The following is an 11,249-nucleotide window of genomic DNA, read 5'->3' as shown; positions in this document are numbered from 1 at the left end:
AGGAATGGAGAGGATGGGAAACACAAGGGCGGACAGAGACTGCAGGGAGCATGAAGGAATGAGCAGGATACATGTGGGCACATACATGCAGCACTCTCTGTCTGGGGAGAAAGGGGTTACAACTATGAAGAGATTACCCCCCATAGTCCTGTCCTCTGATGCAAGCCCCAGCCTGAAGTGGATCTGCTATGATTTGGAAGGGGAGGGAGACTTCCTGGGTCAGAGTACAGGGCTGTAGACCACCCTGTTCAGGCCCACTCCGCCTCCCACCCAGTACAGCTCTTAAACTAAAGCAATGCTCTTAAACCAAGTCACAATTTTGAAAAACTGTCATCTCTTAAACTAAAACGCTCTTAAGCCAAGTTACACTTAAACCAAGGTACCACTGTATATATTATAATTAATATATATATATATATATATATATATATATATATATATATATATATATATATATATATATATTAATATATTATATATATAAGTGGTGCCTTGGATTAGGAGCATAATTCATTCCAGGACCACACTTATAATCCAAATCCACTCCTTAACCAAAGCAAATTTTCCCATAAGAAATCATAGAAGTGCAGACAATTGGTTCCACACCCCAAATATACTGATTATTATTCTGAATAACATGTAGAACAGATGAAACAAACATTCAGAAACAGAAGAATCTATGATATTATAAGTTACTGTACAGTAATGGAGGGGATGGGAAACACAAGGGCGGACAGAGACTGCAGGGAGCAGGAAGGAATGAGCAGGACAGATGTGGGCACATACATGCAGCACTCTCTGTCCGGGGAGAGAGGGGTTACAGCTATGGAGAGATTACCTCCACAGTCCTGTCCTCTGATGTAAGCCCCAGCCTGAAGTGGATCTGGATTTGGAAGGTGAGGGAGACTTCCTGGGTCAGAGTACAGGGCTGTAGACCCCGCTATACAGACCATGCCCCTCCCCCACTCCCCCTCCCACCCAGTACCGGGAGCTCTTACACCAAAGCAATGCTCTTACACCAAGTCACAATTTTGAAAAACTGTGAGCTCTTAAACCAAGCTACTTTTAAACCAAGGTACCACTGTGTACATATACATATCCTAGATCCTAATTTATTCATATCTGTGCTGTCAGTTTCTTTGGCCCCACAAGCAATACAAGGATTGTGTAAAAGTACAGCAAATGATCACTGATCTCGCTGACTGGCCATGGATGGTCCGAAGATCATGACATGTTAAAGGACAAATAAAAGGCATCTCAAAGGATGCGATGAGCAGAGGATCAGGCATTCTCCCCGTCCTCAGCTATGCCTTTTACACAAGCTGATTATAGTCTACAGGAGCGTTTCTGCCGATAATCGGCCCCTGTAAGATGCCCTTAAATCTGCTGATGGTGCAGCCAGCGTATAGTGCAAGGCAGAATAACCCACAGTGCAATGCTCCATCATACCACTGGCTCCTACACGTCCCATCAAGACAGCAGCTTTCTGTCAGCCTGATCTGCCTGCCCACTGGCAACCATGGCAGCGCCACGCTTTCTGTGCCATACACACCGCCATCTGATACTAGGTCACCCCCATTTACCATCTTGGATTAGTTCGGCACAGTGATGGATTCCTGAAGGTCGTGTTCACACATCGCGGCTGCAGAAAAGATTGTGGCCATTACCACTTGTGTGACTTTCCTGTGATTTGCACACAAAAAAAAAACCTACAAGAGCAATGGAATGGCCCTGACAATCTCACCCGAGTACAGTATTATATTCTACAGAATGTATACGTGTATATGTGAACGCAGCTTAGCTACACAAAGACTCTGCATTAAATTTAAAGTGGTACTCCACCGAAAATGTTTTTCTTTTAAATCAACTGTCGTCAGGAAGTTATACAAATTTGTAATTTACTTCTATTTAGAAATCTCCAGTCCTCCAGTACTTATAAGCTGCTGTATGTCCTGCAGGAAGTGGTGTGTTCTCTCCAGTGTGACACAGCGCTCTCTGCTGCCACCTCTGTCCATGTCAGGAGTTGTCCAGATCAGGAGAGGTTTTCTATGGGGATTTGCTACTGCTCACCATGACCTACAGGACGTACAATCAGGAAATAGTCTGACTGTCACAATCAGGCTGGGTTCACATTGCGTTTATTGCTATTGTCCTTGGTATCTATCAAGAATCCAGTCAAGAGGGGGATGCTGCTGATGTAAATCCCTGCACATTAATTTTATAAGTGATTTCAGTCGGCCAGGGAAAGGTTAACATGCAGTAGTGTACCCCCCTATCTATATCATCAATCCAGTCACTCGGCCAGGGAAGGGTTAACATGCAGCAGTGTACCCCCTATCTATATCATCAATCCAGTCACTAGGCCAGGAAAGGGTTAACACCCTCTCAACTCGCCAATCAATAGCCCCAGCACCCCTGTAAAAGGGCGGATTAGAAACACTACATGGAAACTGTCTGTGTAACAAAGTGCTGTTAGCGGGCTCCTAATTGAAGGCTGACACTGCGCAGACCCTTGAAGTCCTTTGTAGCCCGCTCGGCTCTGCTGCCTCTTCCTCACCCGGCCCTTTTGTGCCTTGAGCACATTGTCAACAAGTGAGACTAATGCTGCACACTCTCTTTATAGGCTCTACAGACAAAGTGTCGCCAGGATAACCCTGCGTGGAAAATTCTGAGGTGGAAGGGAACCCGGATTAATTAGCTTGGAAGACGCCAACCTCTTCACAAGTGTAACGCGAGCCGTTTTATTGGGGAAAAGTGAAACAAGCGTTACATTGCTTTGGGTTAGGCCAGTAAAACAGAAGGTGATCCATACATATGTATGTTATGCTGGGCTGCAGAGGGGTGGGTTTTTTTTTTCTAATGGTTTTCTAGGCTGAAGTCCAGAAATTTACAGCACAAAATTCCCATTGTGAAGAATTAAGAGTTCCTGGAGCTGCAGACGCTGTGAACGGTCTCGGCTGCACTTCTGTGCGTGATACAGGATGAAATATACGTCAGACAGCGGGTCGGGGGGAAAAGGTGGAAATTCTGTATAGAAAACAATACTCAATAAGATACTGCACCTCCAAAGAGGCTGCCAGGGCATGATGGGAGTTGTAGTGTCAGAGTTGTCACAGGTCCACAATATAGACGCTATATCACTCGGTGTGTATATATTACTTCCCATACAGAGTGATCACAGTCACTGCCCCCATCAGGACCCCCTTCCATATATATATATATATATACACGCACACATTATATATATGTATACATACACATACATACATACATACACACACACAGCAATGGACGCTCATCTAAGGCCTCCACTTCTCATTGTAGATACACAGGGAGAGAAGGAATAGACATGTTGGATTTTAACTGTTTAAAGGGGAACACTTTCAGCTTGGCTGAGTATACATGTGTCCTTAGTGGGGAGGGATTAAAGGGGAACTGTCAGCAGGGTAGACTAATCTAACATGCTGATATGCCCCTGTTGCACAGGAGATGCTGAGGATGATGGGATGTCTTTTACCTTCCTTCTCTGCGCTGATCCGGTGCAGTTAGTAGTTTGCTCCACGGTGCGGGGAGATTGTAAGGAGCACTGCCCACCCCAATAGAGCTGATCCACCGGCCGGCCGGCCACTCTCTAATTACAATTAATAAAGTGGGCCGGCTGGGGGCAGATTGGCGCTAAGAAGGGGGGGCAGTGCTATAATGGTCTCACCGGACCATGGAGCAAAGGAAAAAAGAGGGAGTCTCCTGTGCAGTAGGGACATATCAGCAGGTTAGAGTAGTTTCCCTTTAATCCCTCCCCACTAAGGACACATGTATACTCAGCCAAGCTGAACGTGTACCAGGGACCAGGAGTGATAGCCATGGGCTGAACAGTATGGCAATGGTCAGAGCCCATCTATCATAATGGGCCTGGCCAACCACCTAATGTACGAGGGTCAAACCTGCAGCCCTCCACTTGTTGCAAAGCTACAATTATTCCCATCATGCCGCAGCCAAAGCTTTGTCTGTCCAGGCATGCTGGGAATTGTAGTTCATAGCTGGAGGGCCGCAGATTTGAAACCCCTGATCTAATATGTGTGTGTCCACTATCCCGATGGATGATGTGGAAGGAAGGAGGACATTCTACATGCCCGATTCGTTATTCTGAGGAGATAATCTGCTATACCAGATGTGCTGCAGCGGCATATACGCTCCTCTACATAGAGAATAAGAGTTCCAAACCTTGAGGAATAGATGACTGAAGGTTTATGGCTGAAAAGACGACAGCAGCGAGCACGGGATCATGACGGATGCCGTTCTTCTTTAAGTTTAGATTTCTGGACAAGCAAGGCAGCATCTAATGGTTAGAATATGACCCAATGTCCACAAGCTATAGTCAGCAGCCCTTACTAGGGCCTTACGTGTCATGGATCCACACTGGCTGAGATGCTGACGTCACCCGTCCTGTCATGATGAGAGGTTTCCTCTGGGATCGTCTGTCACCGATTGTCACATCACAGGGATTTACATAGATATATAAATATATTTATAGAGATAAAACCAATAATATGGACATCAATTCTGGAGATAATAACCTTATAAAGGGAATTGTCCCTGAGTATCTATAACCCCGAATCCATTCCAGGAGAGCGGAGGCTTTGGTTTATTACCAGGTCATGATTGTAAAGCAGTCCATAGAATCGCTGGGGATTCTCCCCATTATATACATCAAAAGCGGCTTCTCCATTAAGCCCTTGGGTTGTGTCTTCTCTGCTGGACGCCAGGAGAAGGTGTGAGCCCCAGGAGGTCACATCTATAACATCTATCAGGACTGCAGACTCTCTACAGGGACCCACACAGCTCATACAGCGGGGAGGCCATGAGAAAGCCCTCACTTTATGACGCGCTGTGCAGCGTCTGCTCCGGGTTCTGACGAGATCCCACAGATCCCTGGGACAATCCACCGCTTCTATAATAAACACCAGCACAAGTAAATGGAAAAGAAGAGAAAGTTCTGTGGTGTTCTTGGTGCTTTCATCTCAATAACCATACTGCATTTATCTTGTTAGTTGGGGTTGTGGCCTATAACATCTGGCTGTCTATTACCTTCTCTATGACAGGTTGACATATTCACAATTTGGAGGCTCCTATACACATCAGACATATTGGTTGAATTTGTGAAACCAGCTGACCATCTAATGTATATGGAGGGATGATGATGGATTTCCACTACCCGATCTGTTTGTTCTCAGTGTCTGGCAGCGGCTTACCACACTTCTCTCCACAGCCAACACATCCAGCCAGGTCAAGACTTCATATGTATGGAAGGATAGGGGGCAGCAGAGGCAGTGGATTAGGGTCAGTACACACTGGCATCCCATCCATTTGACCTATAATGGGGTGAAGGTATAAACTCACGCCACAATATCTCCTATAATCCAATCTATAGACAGCGACACAAGCAGTTGTTGCATTTGCCAATACTATAGGCCGTGCACGTACCTCTCATAGACGCTGCTGTGAAGACGCCGTTCTCTCCCCTTCAGCCATCTTTAACCATCAGAGTTCAGAGATCAGCGGTTCAAAGCTGGGACCACTGCAGAATATAGGAAAAACACACAGGAATGACTATGAAAACCTATTCACAATATAAGGGTTAATGTGAATGTTTCTGGGATGTGGACGTGTTACAGGATGGAATCCCTGCCCAGAGCAGATGATATCACTGAATAGTCTTATCCTCCTCGTATAACGCCGAGGACCGCCTGATGACATATGTGATGGCCCAAAGGGAAATATAATATATATGTAAAAGTTTTTTTCCGCTGCTACTCCGTATATGCTTTACTTGCTGCAATATAGCTGGCTATTCTCTTTCCCGGAATAGGAGTGCAAAGGACCTCACCTCAGGGTGATCAGGCTTTGCAGCATGCATAAAAGAAACGTATTCCAGCAGTCCAATAAAATCCGGTATTTATTGTGTTAATTCCATAAAATCGTTACATACAAAAAACATAGAACGCGTTTCAGCCGGCTCTGAGCCTTGATCCCAGCATATGATCATATGATGCTGTGATCAAGGCTCAGAGCAGGCCCAAATGCACCTAGCTTTTTTCTACGTTTTTTGTATGTAACGATTTTATGGAATTAACACAATAAATACCGGATTTTATTGGACTGCTGGAATACATTTCTTTTATCCAAAATATATATGTGTAGCCCAAGTCTCTAAACAAAGCTGTGCCGGGGTAAGATGGACCAAAGGGTAATATAATATATACGTGCAAGAGAAGTAATAGGCTAGGCACTGCCTCTCCGTGTATCCAGCGGGTGTTGGGTGAATGCGGTACAGCCCGGATAATTTAGGATGTGTTGCTCACTATGCGGCACTAAGGTGGTGCTCTGCCTGAATACAGTTCAATAAGAGCAGCAGTATAACGAGAAGGCGATCACTCACCATACAAGTGCTGGATTTATTGTTTCATCACCATAATAGGTTACAGGCAGTAATGATTTGTGCGTCCCACTAAGGCTACGATCGTTTCGCATTTGCACGCTTCCACTGGCCTCGTAGTACTACTATCTGTTGCCCCAGCCTCTAAACAAAGCTGTGCTGGGGTAAGATGGACCAAAGGGAAATATGATATATGTGTAGCCTCAGCCTCTAAACAAAGCTGTGCTGGGGTAAGATGGACCAAAGGGAAATATGATATATGTGTAGCCCCAGCCTCTAAACAAAGCTGTGCTGGGGTAAGATGGACCCAAGGATAATATAATATAATATATGTGTAGCAGGGGGGGCGTGGCTAAGCGCGCTGGCGGGCAGCAGCTAGAACGGAGAGCTCCGGCACGTACCTGCGGTAAACGGGGATAAAGACCTGCACACATGGGGAAGACACGGTCCAGGAGGACCACCCAGGCACCAGTCGACCACCCGGCGGACTTTCAGCCGATTTCGGCATATTTTAGTCAGCGCCCGGACCCGGTCACAGCAGAGGAGCCGGCCATGCGGGACACTGTCATGGCGCCCGACCCTGTGGCGCGAGCGGCTCAGCCTGCAGCATTCTCCGAGGCCCGGCAGCGAGATGACTCCCGACCTGCCCTGACACCCGATGACTCCTTACAACAGGGCGCACAGACGAAGGGACCGCAGCAGCTGCAACTACCACCCGGTCCGGTGCGCACTGAATCCAAGATGGCGCCCGAGCGCCCAGAAGCAGCCACCTCCTCACAGCCTCAGAGGGAGACTCCAGCCGGCACCGAGTATCAGCCCGCGGAGGAACTGCGGCCTGGGGTACAGGTACGGAGACGGGGGGCGGATGGCAGACCTATGGACAGTGGGGAGGCTCCATCCCCACAACAGCTCCCTATGGACTTAGAAACAGGGCCTGCTGGGGTGCAACCATCTTCCCCGGGCCTACCATCCATCTTTGCTACCCAGAGCAGCCTCAGTGTGGACTCCCAAGACAGCTCAGGCCCCAGTCACCAGCAGGCCCGGTCCCACGCTTGGGACAGTAGCCCACCTTCCAAGCGCCCCTCCGCCCTGCCCACGCGCAGGCTCCCTCTCACACCTGGGGAAGAGGCGAACACTGATCCATGGCAGCCAGACAGGGGAGCAAGGCGCTCGCTTTCTCTGGGGAATGACCAACTCCATGTGCCACCAGCTACCCTAATGACGGGGGCGCTTGCTTCAGAGCTGCCACCGCCTGCAGAGGCCATTTCCATGCTTCAAGGACACCCGGAATTAAAGGCCCTACTTGCCTTGCTACCCACTAAAGCTGACATGGACTCCCTGGCGTTTAACCTGAAACGCGCATGGCGCAAAGATCTCACTGTAGTCCGCACAGACATCCAAGCACTGCAGAACAGAGTGGACGCCTTAGAATCCTTCAAGACCACTGTCCTGTCGACGGTCCGGGATCTTCAAACTACTACAGCGGCTCATACATCCACTCATCACCAACTAGCGGAACACCTGGATGATTTAGAAAACAGGAATCGCCGCAATAACATTAGATTGCGAGGCCTCCCAGAGGCCACTCACCCACAAGACCTGTTGCCGACCCTCACTGGCATCTTCAACACCTTACTGAACAAACCAGCAGATGCCCCACTGCAAATTGACAGAGCTCACAGGGCCCTGCGTGCCCCAAGCGCTGATCCCAGATTCCCGAGAGACGTCATATGTCGGGTTCACCACTTTGCGATCAAAGAAGACATAATGAAGAGGGCGAGACAACAGGGCACAATTGACTTTGATGGCGCACAGCTCCAGCTGTACCCGGACTTGTCGCTCCGAACCCTGCGCCAGAGGGCCACCCTGAAACCTCTACTCTCGCTGCTACAAACCAGAAACATACCCTACAGGTGGGGATTCCCATTTGCCCTTCTCGTCCGAGAGGGTACCAGGACACTGACTCTGAGAAACCCCGCAGACCTCCCAGAATTCCTCAGGGGTCTACATCTGCCCGCTCCAGACCTGTCGGGGTGGTCCATGTTCCTCGCAGACCCTTATGCTCCGCAGCGGCGCCCAAATGTGCCCTCTGCTTCGACGGGGGGTCCACCCAGACCCAGGAGGTCCTCACCCCTACCACAACGCCAGCCAAGAAGAATCAGAAGAGAGCCTTCCCAGATGTCGGAGCCCTGAGTCGTGGCTGTGCAAGAGACGCTCTCTCTACCTTAGCCGGAACGTACTGGGAGCCGGGGCCTGTCCGCCCAGGCCTCACTATATGTCTTCCCTATATATATACATGTAGGCCCCTTGGCCTTTTCTTGTTTTGTTTCCCCCAGTTATAACAACCTATAGGCTAGCAGAACAGGTACCTGCCCCCCTCTAGTTTATTCCTCAGATCACAGTTCCCGACCCACGTGGTCCCCGCACCCCCACATAGGTACCAACGCGACATTGCTCGCGATATTGCATCAGCTATTTGCGCTGAACAACTTAGTACCCTTGCAACTTCATATACATTGTTGCTTTGTTTGTTTCTTTCTCTGTTTCTTCCCCTTTCCCTCCTAGCGGAGCAGAGAGACTGGTCCTAGTCTCTGACTAGTGTTTTATCTTTTTCACAGAGCGGATCCCCCCCCAGCCCTGTTTTCCCCTTCCTCCCTGAACCCAGACCATAAGTCTTACACACATGTCCACGCTCAAGGTGTCCTCCTATAATGTTAATGGGTTTAATATACCCGAGAAGAGAGCGCAAATTTTGTACTCTTTTCACAAACAGAAAACTCACATTTTGTGCCTACAGGAGACCCATTTTAAGGTGGATCATGTTCCCACGCTGAGAAATAGATACTTCCCGGTGGGCTTTCACAATGCTAACCCCGAGGGTCGTTCCAAGGGGGTGTCTATCTATATCCATAAATCTCTACCCTGCACGGTACTAGACACCCTCTCGGACACTCTAGCGAGATATCTCTTTGTTAAATGTAGCATAGAAGGCCAGGTGGTTACAATTGCCAATATTTATGCTCCTAACACTAACCAGCTTACTTTTCTCTTGAAGGCCCTTGATGATCTTGCCGCCTTCACAGAAGGTGTGCTTCTCCTGGTGGGTGACTTCAACCTCCCTCTCCAGCCTCTCCAAGACACCTCTACTGGCCACTCCACTCTTCCCCACAGCAAGCTCAACAAGCTACGTCGCCACCTACACCTGCACCAACTGTGTGATGTATGGCGAATCCAGCACCCTCAGGGCCGGGACTTCACCTTCTACTCCCACCCCCATCAGGTATATAGCAGACTAGACTACATCTTTTTGTCCCACCATCACCTATCTTCCCTCATTTCCACTGACATAGGACACATCATTCACTCAGACCATGCCCCAATTAACTGTACCTTATCCCTTTCCTCACCTCGTAGGCAGGCCTTTACATGGCGCCTAAATGAATCTCTCCTCCATGACAGCGTATGTGTGGCGGACCTGAAGGCCACCATCACTAATTTTCAAGCAGATCACGCCTCTGACACCACTCAGCCTCAGGTTAAGTGGGAAACTCTAAAGTGTGTACTACGCGGAGTGTTGATCAAACACGGAGCACGCTTGAAGCGAGCAGCGGCGGCTAAGCTGATGCTGCTACTTAAAAAACTTGGGGATCTGGAGACGCTTCACAAGCGCTCCCTCTTGGGAGGCCACTCTCAGGGATCTCATCCAGGTGCGTCACGAGATAAAAACGCTCCTGGATCAGAAATATAAGAGATTCCAACAATTGTGTAGCAGATCTGCCTACGAGTGGGGAAACAAATCGGGCCGCATGCTAGCCAAAATCCTGCGTGATAGGAGATCCTCCACATACATAGCCTCCATTAAAAGCTCCCCCTCCACTGTTAGCCACTTAACACGCGACATACTGGCGGCATTCCGCTCTTATTACCAGACGCTTTATAACCTGCCTCCTCCCGCCGAGTCCACAACCCCCGCACCCCGAACACTGCAACAATACCTCGCAGACACTGCCTTACCCGTACTCTCCTCTGACGAGGTAGCCTCCCTGGACAGCCCCTTCACCCTGGAGGAGCTTCAGGCCACTATGTCCTCTATGCCCTCTGGCAAAAGCCCAGGCCCCGATGGCTACACAGCACGCTTCTATAAACTGCTCCAATCGGAATTATCCCCTCTCCTACTGTCGGCCTTTAATACTATCTCTCCCACCTCACCCTTTCCCTCCGCATCCCTCCTTGCCCATGTCATTGTCCTGCCCAAAGACGGTAAAGACCCGCTCTCCTGTTCCAGCTATCGCCCCATCTCTCTAATTAATTTGGATACGAAGCTCTTCGCTAAATTAATCGCGCAGCGGTTGGCAGCTGTGCTGGGTTCTCTGGTCCACCCGGATCAAGTAGGGTTCGTGCAGTCACGCGAGGCCCGTGACAATACACTTCGCACATTCTCCATCCTCTCACACTCCCAACGTCTCCGCTCCCCACTCATGATGCTATCGTTAGATGCGGAGAAGGCCTTTGATCGGGTGGACTGGGGGTTTCTGATGGGAACCCTGTCACAGATTGGAGTGGGATCAAATATTTTGGGGAAAATTGGCGCCCTCTACAGCGAACCCCAAGCCCAACTTAAAATAAACGGCGTCTTGTCCCAGCCATTCCCGATAAGAAATGGGACCCGCCAGGGGTGCCCTCTCTCCCCCCTGCTATATGTCCTCTGCATGGAGCACCTCCTGGTAGCCCTCCGCAATAACACCCGATTCACCGGCTTTCACACACCCGCGAAAGACCAGCATAAGTGCGCGGCCTTCGCGGACGATCTGCTCCT

General features: G+C 49.2%; 1 long non-coding RNA gene across 1 annotated transcript in view; it reads right to left on the bottom strand.

Moving 5' to 3' along the window:
• Positions 1-4,645: 4,645 nt before the first annotated feature.
• LOC138772717 (uncharacterized) overlaps positions 4,646-11,249 on the bottom strand; it is a 48,236-nt gene continuing 41,632 nt past the window's right edge. Inside the window, exons 3-4 of the long non-coding RNA XR_011359810.1 lie at positions 5,482-5,575; positions 4,646-5,369 (exon numbers count right to left, since the gene is read on the bottom strand). This is a non-coding gene — a long non-coding RNA (uncharacterized lncRNA). The remainder of the gene's footprint in view (positions 5,370-5,481; positions 5,576-11,249) is intronic.

The sequence above is a fragment of the Dendropsophus ebraccatus genome, chromosome 14 (genome assembly GCF_027789765.1).
Source record: "Dendropsophus ebraccatus isolate aDenEbr1 chromosome 14, aDenEbr1.pat, whole genome shotgun sequence".
Classification (NCBI taxonomy): domain Eukaryota; kingdom Metazoa; phylum Chordata; class Amphibia; order Anura; family Hylidae; genus Dendropsophus; species Dendropsophus ebraccatus.
The sequence above is the reverse complement of the archived record's forward strand: the minus strand, read 5'-3'. Positions and strand labels throughout refer to the sequence as shown.